This window comes from Neopelma chrysocephalum, unplaced genomic scaffold (genome assembly GCF_003984885.1).
Source record: "Neopelma chrysocephalum unplaced genomic scaffold, ASM398488v2 Primary Assembly neopelma1_76, whole genome shotgun sequence".
Taxonomy (NCBI): domain Eukaryota; kingdom Metazoa; phylum Chordata; class Aves; order Passeriformes; family Pipridae; genus Neopelma; species Neopelma chrysocephalum.
Genome location: NW_020897737.1, coordinates 9,407,300 through 9,421,468, shown reverse-complemented (window position 1 = coordinate 9,421,468; position 14,169 = coordinate 9,407,300).

Genomic DNA, 14,169 nt, shown 5'->3' with positions numbered 1-14,169 from the left:
TTCTCGGTCAAGAGCCAGTATTAGAAATTATTTGAAGAGTCATTCATTTTAAGCAAGAAGACAGCCACTGCAGCTGTGATACAAGAAAAAGTGCCTCAGAGCAGCTTACTGTGCAAATGCAATTCTATCACAATGATTGCAATAAGAACATACTGTATTGTCCATAATTGCATCCATATTAGGAGGAAAAAAATTAGCTAAGCTGTTCAGTTACACGCCAAAACTATTTCCTGAGGGATATTTATTTTGACTAATGTTAGGGTAAAAAAAAGAAACCAATCTGGCCTGGTTTAAAGTGTTTGATTTTTCTTTTATGTTTGATGGAGAAAAACAGAAAAAGGCAACAATTTATGTAAAGCCACTGCTAGGTTTTAAGGTGGCAAGAGTTTTTAGGGTGAAAAGAGTACTTCCCCCTTGGCAAAGAGAAAGAATTCATAAATGCAGAATGAGGCAAGGTTACTGTTCTCAGGGAGAGGTATTTCTTCCCCATCTACTGCAGCACTCTTCTGTGCTGTTTGACACAGTGCCAGTATTCACTGGGACAAAATCCTGTGTCCTGAAGTACCAGCTGCTATTTGGCTCTGGGTATTTGGAAATATGCTCTTGTTGCTACAGTGATCTCAGTATAAATCTGGTTTCTTGCCCACTTTCTATTTCTTTAGTTGCTGTTGTTCTTAGCTGCAGACTAAAATAACAGATCATATTACTCCCAAATGAGATAAGTCATAGCTAGATATTCTTAGGGTAAAGGCACAGGTCTGCTAACAAACTGTTGGCTGACTGTAATGTTGGCTTGTCTTTAAATTTGTGCCACCAAATTTTGCAGTGAATTAGAGTAAGTTATGTAAACCTGAATGCCAGTGAGAATCACTGGCTGTCAAATACAGTTCAGATTTATTTTCCCTACAAATTTTACTTGCTCTGAGACTTTCCTCCCTGAAACACTGTTTTCTAAAAACAAAACAAATAAACTAGAAAAATCAGTCTGACCATTGTGAACTCTGAAAGTTGGTCCTGTAAGTTACCACTGCATAATTGCTGTGCCTGCACGAGTTCTGCTATCAGATAGTTTAAAATTGAAAAGCACTGGGGTGGTTTGTGATAAGATTAATATTTGGTAAAGAAAGAGGAGGGATTACCCAAAATTTAGGAACACATTGCAGGAAAAACAAGGCATTTATATCCCCTTTCCAGAAACAGGTATTGGAAAGCCTGCCTTAGGTTATTTTTCTCCTACATTTTGGTTATGAAGTCTACCCTCATTACAACATATCTTATTATATGTATAATTTCTTTAATCAAAATGCATCAGTGTCAGGGATCTTCCCCTCTTTCATTATCCCTCTCTGGCGAACAATTTGAACAGCTCTTAGTTATGGTGTGATTCAGAGGGAAAACGTAGTTTAGAGAAATATGGTCATATAGTATCTTTTATATGTTCAGTTACTTCTTCTCTTTCAGAATGAAAATGTCCTTTGTTCGGAACAGTTCGTTCAGAGTAGGATGAACCAACCGATATGTAGTAGCTACATAGCAAGTGTAGACAATATTTCAGTATCCTCAAAGACACCTATTTCAATGTCTGAAGGTCTGACTCTCACGCAGTCTGCTGTGGAGTAGAGGTTTTGCCCCAAAAGGGGCTAAATACACTGTACAGTAGTGGGATCAGTTGTAGAGGATGCCACATGAATTGACCAGTAAAACATCCAGTGCTTACAGGCCTGTCTATGGATGAAACCAGTTACACAGAAAAGCAGGAATCTGTCTGTTTTCCCCAAGAGGACAACACAACAGAGGAGGGGGTATTATTTGAAGAGGAGAAATCATTTGAGGGGGAATGAAAGCTTGATCATGGCAAAAGGAGAAAGCTCTAGCTTTGAAGAATTTGGAAAAGCCTTGATGGTTTCACAAACCTTTGATGTTTGATTTGAGCCAGATCCTGAAGAGAGTCCCAGAGAGACCATTCCATCAGCAATTGCTTTGATTCGGTCTTACAAGAGAGAAGAAGAGTTCAGAATCTAGGTTGTGGGCCCATTTCCCCAGCTCTATTGAACTAAATAAATCTATGTGTAAGAATAAAGGAAGTCTACTGGCAGGGTAATTATGGGACAACCAGAAGCCAGCCTTAGCCCTGGGCATATCCTGTGACAAGTACTGTCCCTGTCACGCTGCAGGAACTTAGCCAGAATGTCTCTGCACCTGGGCCAGTGCTTCATGTTGGACAAAGTTTTTACTCCATTTGCCAAATCCGTCTCCCCCATTGGCTTTACCACCTGTGAGGGAGCATGGTAAGTTTGGAAAATAATAACTCTAGATTTGCAGATTTTCAGGAAAAGGTTATTTGATTTAGAGATGTGCAGACATTAAAGAAACACCCTTTTAGAAATGTGTCTCTCCAGTGCATGGGAATGTATGTAATGCTATGACTGTGACAACAGTCATGGCTGATATTCCCAAGCTGGGATGCTTCCCCAACTATTGATCTTTTTGTTAAGAGCATTAGACTGAAACTCAGGAGACTGGGCCAGTTTCCAGCTTTGTCACAGATGTTAAGCTGGTTATTCTCATTGTGTGTTGCTTTGCAGGCTGGACGGTGATGCTTCCCTGTTCCATAGGGACATTTGTCAATACACATTAATCAGTCTTGTGCAAAGACTTTTAATGGAAACTAGGAGGGGGGTGAAAGTGAACATGCAGAACATCTCTATTTCGTCTCATTTCTCATGGCATACTCCATGGGAAATTTTGATTGTTCTTTCAAGACAGGCTTACTAGGAGGATATTAAGCAGTTGATGCCATGAGACAGCTTCTCCTCTTTGCTCACCTTCCTTCCCTCTTCCTCCTTCTTGATTTTTTGTTTTCTAGCCTTGTCATTCCTCTGTTTCTTTTCTTATCTGTCTACTTCAGGCATTACTTTTCACTACTCTCCCATTTTTTCCCTCTGCCATTTATTCCTTTCCAATCTTTCTTTTTGCCTAATATAAATGTGCATTGGACTAGGAAATAAGAAGTTTTACTATTCCCTTGGGCTCTCGTCTACCCACAGAATAAATAGAAATACATGTTGAAATACTTTTCCAGTCTTCTGTTTAATGCACACTCACATTATAACAATTAGTTTAATATGAATTTTGCTGCATTTCAGGCAACTGTTACTTGAATGCTTATACAATAATAGTCTATTTGTCTGGATAACATTGCAGTGATATCGTTCAGAGTTTTTCTGTGCACATATGCTAAAAAGCTGGGTTTGGGTACATGATCAATGCCACTGTTGAAAGACAACTGTATAAGAGAGAATATGTATTTATTCTAGAAATTTGTCATGCTGAAATGAATGCCTTGGTAAAGTCTAGAAATAGCAGAGGACAGCCTTCCCACTCCCACCTGCAGGTTCATCAATAACTTAAGCACTCCTGTCAAGGAAGGGGATTTGACCTCTTTGTCACATGAGGTATAAGGGGGCAGAGAGGATAAATTAGTCGATTCTAAAAGCCTATGTTGTCTTAAGTGAAAATGAAACATGTCTTCAGCTGTTCTTTTCTTGGTTAGTGCATCTTTAAGGAGGTGTCAGTGTGAAACAGCCTGCCCAGATGGAATTCCACCTTCTCAATGCTTGACTGATTGTTTAAAGGCACTGCTGAGTCTACAGTGCTATGCAGGGATGGTGGTGTGTCTGCAAAGAGGAGAGTGAGAGGGAAAACAGGAAAAAGATAAGTAGGTAACTGGTGTGTTCCCTTGCCTAATGACATCTTGTATAGAAATAGGGAAACAATTATTTCATAATTAGTGACCTACTGCTGGAATAGATAGGGCTACTTAGTTGACTATTATTGCTAGCTGTTAAAATGAATGCAGAGACTCTCTGATGCAGTATTCAAAGGAATATAAAAATGAAAGATGGTCCTTCCCAAGAGGGACTTGCTTTTCCGATCTAATCTGAGGAATACTTTACTTAAAAAAAAAAAAATAAAGGAAAAAACCACCCCATTCTGCTATTTATTCAATAGCTGTAGATATTCTGCTACCCTTAGTGTTATAGGTTACATGTACATGTAAAAACTATGCTGGAAATTTTATTAAAAACCTTCATACTCTAGTAGGAGCATTCTCAGTTCAGTACAGCTTGTTCATTCTGCTCTGCCTCTGCTTTCTGCTTCAGGTAACTTATCTGAGGTCATGGGCCATGAACATGAGAATGCTGTTCTTGCAAATAATCTCAAACACTTCCTTCTCAGATAGTATACTTGACTCCCTTTAAGGCAAAGTAAAATTTTCCTGGAACAGTAGAATTTGCAAGATTACCCTATCCATACTGTGTCAGAATCAGTTAAGTAACACAGTGTCCCAATTCCTATTGAAAAGCAGGAGGAGAAAAAAAGGAAAACCAAAAAGATCTTTTTTTTTCCGTCATAGGTTCTTATCTTCTGCAAAATTCCGGTGCAAACATCCTGTTCTCTGGCATCTTAAGCAAATGCAATTTGTAACTGCTCTGTGCATAATAGGTTCCAACACTTTGTATAGTGCCTGAAAAGCCTGCAGTTTGTAAACATTTAAAATCAAAATAACATATTCCTGCAAAACCTGTTTAGGAAAGATTAAACTGCTAGGTTTAATTTTGAATTTTTTGATACAACAGACTCCAAGCAAAAGCCCTTAATCCAAACACACTGTCATTTTGTTCATGTTAGTAATATGTACCATAATTTTTCAAATACACTGTATCAGTCTGTGGTATCAAGAACAGGACTCTTGGGTCCAGTGTTCTGGGAGTTCCAGGGTGTTCGAAATTTGCATCCTGGCTTTGTGACTGAACTAATGTCTTGTTTATAATGCCACCAAGATCTGTGTAAGCTGTTTGACTTGCAGAATAAACATAGCCAAATCAAAACCTTATCCTTGTGCCAGCAGTGATTTTCTTCAAATGTATTGTCTGTAACATCCACAGGAGCATTACGCAAGCTCAATATTTGGGAGGTGGTTAAAGCAAGGGAGGTGGGAGGTGGATTGCTCTCTCTCTCTCCAAATTTTATCCAGCTTCGGCTTATAAGTCGCATTCATGTTGGATATTTGCAGACACTGAAGGCAAATCATATGGAAAGGGTCTTACTCACTGACCATGTATGTATCATCTCTCCAGAAAAAGCAACAGCGAAAGCATCAAATGTTTTTTCTCCTGATTTTTCAAGGGAACAATAACCTGAGTTTTCTGAGGCGTTTATGTTTCTTAAGAGAGGAAATGAGGGGAGGAAAAAAAAAGAGTGAGACAGTAGTTGGTGAGCTGGTGGTGGCCTTGAATATTTGTTGTCACCCCAAGAGCTGGCCTTAGAGAGTCTCAACAAAGTAGTGATTGGGTCTGAGGGTTTCCAAGGAAACAAGACTAATTAGAGAAGCGTGACAGTTGTTGGGAAATACGGTCTAGCAGGTAGGGCTCTGACTGAGGAGTTGGAAGAGATGGATGTTATTCCCAGCTCTCCCCTATTAGAGAGATGTAACTTTGGAAAGGTCAGTTAGCACCTCTGAAGTTGGGGGTTTACAGTGCTCATCTTTGCCCTTGAAGTTCAGCATGGAAGCCCTTCAGAGATAGCATTTGCACCATCAAGTACAGGGATGCACTACCCTGTTCTGGATGTTGTCTCAGGTTCTTTTGTAATCCTCATCATAACAGGAATCTCTTCAGCACTCAAACACTGTTTGGATAGTTCTTCTGACATGGCTCTTATATCCTTTTGCTGGGGACTTACAACTTAACTCACCTACCCACCTTTAAAACTGGTGACTGTGACTAAAGATTCAGAGATCCCAGGATTTTGCTGCTCCTCTCTTACAGCATGCCTTCACAGTATCACTCTTTGGAAGAGTTCTGGAGTTTCAAATCCCCTCTTCCTGGAGGTGATGGTTGCCTTGTATCCACCTAATTCAAGGCTTTTGCTCCTCCACAGCTTACAGTGTCCACAACAGCCATCTCTTGCTGTCTCCAGTCCCACAGCAGCAGGTGCTGTCCTGACCCAGCCTCACAATCTCTGACCCACCATTGAGATCTGCAGCTCTTGGCCTGCAGCCAGACACTGGGATTTGGACACCTCTGATCTTTCTCCCGCTTTTTTGCAGCCTCCTTGCTCATAATTGGTGACTTAAAGAAGCAGAGAGCCAAAGCCAGCTCTCCCTAAAACCCCACTGCCTGTGGTACACGGTGTCTATGCTCCTCTGTCACGGGAGTGGAAGACTTGGACAAAGCTTTAAAAAGAAAGCCTTGCTGGTGAGTCTCGAGGTGCAGAAAGGACTCCCTTGCTTTCTAAACGCCTTCTTAGGGAAGGGTTTAGGTGTTGCTGAATCCTATCTTAGCCTCGGACCATGTAAGCAGTTTAAATTTAAAGGAATTATAGAGGTATGATTAAACCACTTTTCCCCACAGGTTTTAATGATGGCAAAACAGAAAGATTTATTTAAATGAATTATTTATTATGACAAATTAACAAACAGGTGAACAGACGAAATATCCTAATCAGAATTTTTTTACTGCACAGTGTAAAAGCTAAAAAATCTGCTAGTAGAGTATTATATCATCATGGCTAGGCTTCACAAATGAAGATTTGGGAAGAGTATTATATAACAAAGTAACAGTGCACTGTAACAAAAACAATTATATTAAAGCAATTGTATCAAAGCTAGAAAAAGAAACAATCATTAAGTAGAGATTGACATAACTCACCATACCGGATAGCAGGCAGATTTCTCTCTTTCTCTTAATCCCCCAAGAAGTAACCATGAAGAGACGTCCCTGCTTCAAGGGAGAAGCTCCACATTTCAAGGAAGCATGTGGAAGAATCTGCTACATGGAATTTGGGCTGGACTTTTACAGTTAAGAAGTGATGGACTGGTGGTCACAGATTTGCAAGCTCTCAGACTAGCTTATCTGTCATATTTTGTTTCCAAAAAAGGATGTGTATTCGAAGTCTGGTGAACCAGGATGGTCTTAGCATAATTTAACACCAAGACAGCAACCTGGGCCAGCAGCTGAACTTGCATGGTAGCTTGCATGATGGCCTGCATGGTGGTTTGCATAGTGTGCTGTGCATTATTGGATCTCAGGTCTGTTCAGGGTGGACTATCCTGCCACACCATCACCACCCACATGGGTGTCTGCCAGCACTGATACCCAGGCTGGCTAATGAGGGTTTCAGCAACAAGAGTAAAACTCTTTTTTCCCCCTGATACGACCCTTACTGTCTTGTGCTGGCACAGTGGCTAGAGCTGTCACTTACTTCACTGAAATCCTTCCCTGCAGGACCCCAGCAGTCATGACAGCTGCCTATCTGAGTTCCAGCTAAAGGAATCCCTGTTCTCAGCAACTTCAACCCTTCTGTGATCAGCGAAGAAGAAAATGAGAAATATCACAGCCCTGATCTTTCCCCTGTCTTTCCAAAGTGGACTATTCTCAAAAATAAGAAAGGCTGTAGCTACTTCTGGCAAGACAGTGATGAAGGGGATAAATGGACAAAGAAAAATGAGCTGCTAGAGAGGAGATGAAGAAGAAAGGGAATTAATAGCCAGGACATAAATGGGATACTTCTCGGCAACAGGAGAAAGTGGAGGAGAATAAATGGAGAAATGGTTAAGCATAAAGACTAGAGAGGACAGAGGGTAGTAAGATCAATGTGGAGGAATGGAAAGTTAATATCCCATGGCGGAGGATCAAGGGACATCTGACACGAGATTGCAATAGGCATGATCCTAAAAGCAAAGCACTTTACTTTGTATGTCAGGTGGATTTCTACCATACTCTATATGGAGTTATTAATTGATTCTCCATTTATTAATCTTTTAATAAATATTAACAAACAGTGTTTTGAATAGTTTGGCTTAGAATTGCCCATGCTTTAATCAGTTTCCCACTAGTTGCAGTTCTCACTAGTAACAGTTCCCAGTGGTTTATCTGTAAATTACTGGATTTTTTTTCAAATCCTTGTCATCTACAACGAGACCACAGCTTTCCAGCCCCGAATAGAAAGACTCAGGCAGCAACAGGCTGTACTTTCATATGTGTAAGTACAAAACTAAACTACAAAGTCACTGTGGTCTTCACAACAAAGAGAAGAAAACCTTTACCAATGACGAAACCAAAACATAAACTTGTAGTTCATGACTCAGGGAGAAGTTTTTACCCTCTGAGTAGATAAGACTTTATTGGGCTAGAGGTCCCAGGGCTACAGTAACTTGTTGCAATGTGAACCTAAAAATTTCTGACTGGTTTAATGAGAGAATCTAGCCTTTTCTGAATAACCAGTTAATAATTCCTCCAAAAACTCTATTTCTCCTTTAGCAAAAATAAAAAAATGCAAAACTTGTTCTTTTTCAAATTTAATCTCAGTGTAATAGATCTCCTATTTTAATAAATACTTTACCTATAAGTGCTGCTTTGTAGATGTTTCTCTGCAGGTGTTCTCTGAAAATAAGTACTTCTGTGCTGCTTTTTCAAGGTATAAAGATACTGTGTGAAAATGAAATGTCCTACAGATTTACAATCCTGTCTTACCTCCATAGTACTGACCATTTATTATAATTTTACATTATAACAAAATTATAATGGAATCTTTGTAGCAATGCATACGACAGCAGCAGTAATATCACATGAATCCATTATGATTGGTATTATTATGATGAATATGAAATTATTTCACTGGGCTAAGATAGTCTGTCTAATGATTAGTTAAATTACTGCTTAGCTGCAATAGAAGTCCCATGAGATTGCATATGACATCCACATAGATACAACATAAATTAATAGTGGTTAGTTCAGTGACTAATTTCAGATGAATCAGAGATAAGGCACCTAAAGTGTTACTGCAGTACACTGCAAGTCATTATTACTTTGTTGCAGAAACATTTATCATAGTCAATTTTTCATTCTGAACTAAAGTTTTGGTCCACCGGAATTCTTTCAGTGTGATACAAAGTCTTTTCTGGAACCTGTGAAATTGTGACTTGATAAATTTCTACCAGGAAAACAAGACAAACACAGATGCTGCTAGAGGTGATCAGAAGCAAACCTTTCCACCACTACCACTCTCCTCATCATTTCCAAAGGGCAGAACTTTCCTAACACCAGAAAATTCCAGAAACTGAAGAAAGTGAATCCCTGCTATGCGAATGCTTTTAATTTGAATTTGCATTATGTTCTGATTCAGACACAGATGCTTATCCTACAGACATAGCATGTCTACCCAAAGCTCTGCTCCAACCTGGAGCATTGAAAGTATGTGTGGGCTAGGACCATTAATGGTAGATGCTAAAAGTGTAGATAAGCCACTGCCTCTGAGGTACATCTGTTGCTGTTAAAGTTCACATCACTTTTCAGAGCTGGCTGCTTTTGCTGCTCCCTGACATAACTTGGGAATGGTTCAGTCTTCAGATTGCTGTCAGGATACTTCACTAGATTGTATAAATGGCACTGTGAGGTGTCATTCCTTCTGTTCAGTCTGGACCTCTACCATGTTTGTCACGACAATACGTCTTTCAGCAACGCTGCATGAAATCAGAATGAACAAGTAACAAATAAAAACAGTCTCTTATCTCTCATTTAGATAAACTTAGAGCTGACTTAATTTTTCTCCTTAAGTATTAGGATTTAGCTGCCTAAATAAAAACAATGATGGAATTATGGCATGTGGTTCTGTACTAGCTTCCCTGTAAAACAGGAGCTACCACCTACAGCACTTTCTAAAGGCTTTGTAAGATTCAGTGTAGTGAATGTTTACAAAAATTACTGTGAATATCACAGCTTCATAGAGGGTCATAGTGCTGTTTGTATGAATATTAGCTTGGAGAAGACAAACAGACCAATTCTCATTTTGGCTAAACAGGTATAAAACTGGAATAACATGATTGCAACAGAGAGTAACTTGATTGTATCAATGGGAGCAATATTTGTTTATTGCAATAGAATTTCCTAGATCATCATCTGTAATGTGGAAATTTGGATGCTTCTCTTTAACATGTTTCTTCTGTAATGTGAAAACACACTCTACATATTTGACAGCAGTGTGCTTAGGAAAGGCTGATCATAACAACTGAGATTGTTAGTCCTACAAGATATGCTGCAGGACATTTCCTTTACAGTATTATATAGTGCAAGTTGCTTAAACTCAACTAATCTGTCAAGATAACTGGAGAAATGTAGTCTGAATGGGTTCATTAAAAGGTTCTATTAATGCTTTTTAGGTATTAGCTTTAAATAGTTCATTAGTAGACTCCACAAAGTGCCAGAGGGGGAGGAGGTAGCCTGGCAGCATGAGTAATCAGTGCATTCCATACAGATGATTTCACCACAACATGGCCTGTATATGTGGCTCTTTCTTACCTTTTACAGTCCTGCTAATTGTACTGTTATTGCTTCTGATTTTGTCTGTTCCTTAAAAGCAGCTGTAAAATAAACAAACTAGTTTTGTTACACAATATACTTTAAAAAAATCAGCCTTTCCCACTAATTTACAAAACTCATTGAAGCATGTTAGAATTTCCAGTCATTAGTGTAAAACATGAAGACCCTACTGCAATTAACTTTTCAGCAATACAGTGAATGAAATTAATATGTGAGGCCTATATTTTCTATCATTTAATATGTGATAGTTTTTCTGCTAAATGGTTTGGGAATTGAAAAGGACTCACAAATATCCATAACCATTTATGCCAAATTAACAGACTGTGAGAGACAGTTCTACATAATCTGTCAGACCACAAATCTGGCTGTAAGGCTATAAGGTATTTGTTAGTATGTATAGACTTAAATTTACAGCTTGATTTGCTTTGTAGCTTGTTCATTCCCTAAATGAAGAAGAATCTGGAATTCTTTAACTGGTAAATGAAAAGCACCTGCTTTCTGATCAAGAACTCCTTCTCTGCAAATCTGTGCAACCACAGGAAGCTGCAAGAACAGTCTGTATCCATTGTCTTCAGTGTCAACATTTATTAAGCAACAGCACTCTGTCCCTGATCTTTGCAAACTCTTAAAAGACATAAATGATACCTTAAAAACTTCATGTATAAGAGAAACTGTGCAAGTGAGAAGGGCCAGGTGGTTTAGGGAAAGCATTTCTGACTTAGATGAGTTTTTGTTTAATGGTCTTTGTAGGAGAATATTTTACTCTTGATTTTTTAAGATATTACTGCTGAAACAATTCTTGCTAAGAAGCATCAGTTTCTAGGCAAGGAACATCTGGTTTCACACTTACAGGTCCTGGCAAAAAGATAATCTATTGAACCCAGAATAGTATCAGGAAACAGCTCTCAGATCACATCTACCTCTCATCAAATACAGCAGAGGATACAGCCAACAGAGATAAGCCTTGAATGGTATTTAAGATAGTAGTTGGTTTTCTGAAGAAAACCAGAAAAATCTGCATTAAAGTGCACTTGATTGATAGTGACCAGATTGTTTCTGAGGTCCTATAGAATAACAAAGGCAACAAAGTATTCAGCAAGCATCATCAGTAGCTTGTGTGGTGGATATGTAGCTTGTGGGATGGATTTTTGGGTTTCATTTGAATTGATGATGGGATTGAATTCAGAACTTCACTGTTTCATACTTCTTCTCGAAAAAATATATCTAAGTGTAGAGTTCAAAACCAGACTCCCAAATATCAGACAGTGGTAGGCTGATGAAAATACAAGACAAGTGAAATGGGGAACAAGGGGCTTGGAAAGGAAGGATGAGGAAGCCTGGCATGAACAGAGAAGAAATATGTAAGCCACAGAGCTGCTGATATGCAGTAGGAGCAGGCATAGAGCCCCATTTATTGAACATGCCCTGAGGAAAATGAGTGTCTCTGTTGGCATCATGTAAGGGGCAGAAAGAGGCACAACAACCCTTCTGAGAGGTAAAGTAGGTGTTGATGGGTACAGGAGAGACTGTGCCCTACGATGTAGGCAGCAACAGTGAATCCACGTCTGAGAGAGTAGGAGAGTTGCTACAAACTTCCAGAGAAATGGTGTGATCTGGAGGTATCTTGTGGGATGCAGCAGAGGAATGCACATCCTCTATGCCTTGAGCTAAGCCTACAGAGAGAAAAGCTATGCAATTCGTTAGCTGTTCAAGCATTTTAGAGCTACATCAGCACTGGAAACTAAGAAACAGCAATAAGATCTCTCATGGCATGGTAACTTTTCTGGTAAGGAATACACTATAGTAAACTCCTATCGTGAGTCCCAGTATCTTCTTGTATAGATCTTCGAGCCCCAAGGGCAGTTTTGTTCTGTTCACTAATTAAAAGTGAAGGAAGAGGAAGAGCTATGGCATTTTTTTCCGGGTAGATTGTCTCCTTTGGAATTTATTTATATGGTTATAGAAGAGATGGAAGATGATTCTGGCCCAAGAGCATTTTATCTTGCTTTTCTTGTCAGTGATAGCAATTTTTCATTTGCTGGGTTTACTTACTTTAAAAGATAAAAATTGAGTCTTGTAACTTTTGTCATTTCTAGTGGAACTACATTATAGCTACAGAGCTGTATTGTCTTGTAGCTCTTGTGAAAAACTTTATTAGTTTCATGACACAATTTTTCACACGCAAAGCCAGAGAAACTCATCTTGACTTTCAAATTTCAGACTTAGTTTGAAGAATTCATTATTAGGAAGGTAGAAGGCCAATATTCTTTTGCTTGCAAACTACAAAACTTTGACCCATTAAGAAAATATGCATGGAGTCCTACAATACCTGCTGCAAGTCCCTGCTCTTCAAAGTATACCCTTTTGCTCCCTCTTTCTGAGTAAGTGAATACCACTACTACAGCATGTGCCAAAGTGCTCAGGAAATATTGCTGCTAAGTACAAGGAATACTATACAAATATATGAAGACATGAATTGTGTGTTAAGATTATTTAGTTACACTGAATTTCCATGGTGACCAACAACTGTACTTTAAGACAGTCACACAATTCTAGTGAGCATTATCAGTATTGTCTGTGCAACAAATGAAAACCCAGAATGTGAATACTTTTTCCTGGGGTATGTAAATTACAGCAGGCATGATATGAATAATACATCCTGTGCACATTAGCACAGTTTTTCAAATGCAAAAAAGATTCTATATGCACAGTTAAAACAGGCTTCTCTGAATGTTATATCAGAAGAAAATTTCACTTAGGCAGTGGAAAGAAAATGTGGGACCATCAATACAATTTAACTCAAATAGATGTAGAGATCTGAAACAATCCCACCCCCTGGGATTAACCACTTTCTAACTCCAGGGGAAAACCCCTTTTTAACCTAGGACAGTCCTAAAAGAAAAAAATCCCTATTTCAAAAATCTGAAACTAGTTCTTTATTTGGGGCATCACCCAGTAGATCCTGCTTCTGATTTCTAAGGGTTTTCATGCGTTTACATCTGCCAGAGTAAGGTTCCTATACAGGCAGAGAGCCCCTTATCATGGCAGTTGTTAATAGCGTAGCTGCAGAAAGCATATGTCAGTGTAATATAACAATTGTCCCTTCTCCTTCTCCTTCTATTTTCTTATTTATTTGTCCTTTTGGTTCAGTTTTGTATAAGAAATACGCATGTGTTTATGTAAAATGAAAAAAAAAAAAACCAAACATCCTTCCTATTTTATATTTTCAAGCCTAGGAAAAATAAGAATACTACAAGTCATTAGTTTTAGCAAGAAAAGGCTTAAATTGCAAGAGATCTTCCCTGCCTGGAAAACGAGGTAAAAGAAACAAAATGTGCCAGGTGCCAGTGGTGGTGCTTAGTGTTCACTGGAGGGCATTCACACGGCAAGAGAGGGTGTGCAGTGAGATTAGGGATAGAAGAAGAGGAACAGAGGGAAGGATTAGAATGGTAGGAGAAGCCAGAAGAAGGACCTGTGAGAGACTGTGGAAAACTTGAAGTGTATTTAAATGTATATATTTTAGCTCACGATCTTTTAAACATGGAGGTCTTCAGCTAGTACTTTGGGAAACTATTTTGACTGTCTCTGACTTTTTTTTCCCCCACCTATATCATAATTTTCCAAATTTCATCTAGCTTCTGCTACTTGCAGAGTTTGTGGTACAGCTCTTTCTTCTTGGGCTCAGATCACCCCTTCCCATGATCAGATTGGGCCCTGGAGTTCAAACAATAATCTGCAGGATTTCCAGACAACTCTGTTAGTTATAATTTGACCAGTCCTACCCATT